Source organism: Myotis davidii, unplaced genomic scaffold, assembly GCF_000327345.1.
Source record: "Myotis davidii unplaced genomic scaffold, ASM32734v1 scaffold1203, whole genome shotgun sequence".
NCBI lineage: Eukaryota > Metazoa > Chordata > Mammalia > Chiroptera > Vespertilionidae > Myotis > Myotis davidii.
In genome coordinates this window covers 1,102,909-1,104,302 of record NW_006294353.1, presented here as the reverse complement: position 1 = coordinate 1,104,302, position 1,394 = coordinate 1,102,909, and positions in this window count along the sequence as shown.

Here is a 1,394-nt window from a genome sequence, read left to right as displayed (position 1 = left end):
GGGGGTGAGGGTTGGGTAAAAAAAAGGAGAAGGGATTAAGAAATACAAATTGGTTGTTACAGAATAGTCATGGGGATGTTAAGTACAGCATAGGGAATATAGTCAATAATATTGTAATAACTACGTATGGTGTCAGATGGGTAAGAGATTTATTAGGAATGTCACTTAGTAAGTTATGTAATGTCTAATCACTGGGATGCACACCTGAAACTAATATAATAATATATGTCAACTGTAATTAAAAATTAAAATAAATAAACAAAAGAAAATAATTGGTTGACAAATATTTGCCAGACACATATGTATCAAAGGAAAGCTAAGGCAATAATCTTGAAAACAAACAAAATATAATTTAAGGAAATACTAATCATAATGTCTCTATTACCATAAGACACTAAAAAGAAACAGGGTTCCTGGGAAAATGGTTGAGTCATGAAAGCCAGCCTAGGACTTCTCTGCCACTGCGAAATGAAACTTTTACTGGGTAATGGTTAATATTAAAAGGATGGAGTAATGAGAATACAGCGTGTTCATTGGTCAAAGCTGATCATCAAAATGAATGATCATTGCAAGGAGGAATAAGCTAAGTGATGTCGTGAGAAAGCAGTCAGACTAGTGCAGAAGGTAGGACATCCCACAGAACAATTCGTCTGGTCTCAATAACAGGGTCATGAAAAGAACGGAGATAAATTCAAGGGACATAACAACTAGGTGCAATATAGGGCACTAGATTGGGTGCTGATTTAGAAAAAACAGCTATAAAATACATGTAAGACAACAGAGGAAACTTTGATTATGGTATGACTAATTATGGTAGTTATCTATCCTATATAATAAAAGGCTAATATGCAAATAGACCGAACAGCGGAACTGGAACAACTGAACAACCGGTCACTATGATGTGCACTGACCACCAGGGGGCGTGTGCAGAACATGGTGGGCATCAGCCACGGCAGGATGGTGGAGTAAGCGAGTGAGGGCACCAGATCAAGGCAGGGCACCAGTCTCTGTCATCGGGGTGAGCCTCTAGTGCAGCGGTTCTCAACCTGTGGGTCGCGACCCCTTTGGGGCTCCAATGATCCTTTCACAGGGGTCGCCTAAGACCATCGGAAAACACATATATAATTACATATTGTTTTTGTGATTAATCACTATGCTTTAATTATGTTCAATTTGTAACAATGAAATTGGGGGTCACCACAACATGAGGAACTGTATTAAAGGGTCCGGCATTAGGAAGGTTGAGAACCATGAACTACGTGCACGTACTGTCTATGTGGAAACAATCTGGCTCGCGGCATTCTCCAGCCATGCCGCCAACACCCAGTCCGGCACCCCACCGCCGCCCCTAAATGCCTGCTGTTACTCAGCCCCCTCCCCCCTGAGCCTGGGAG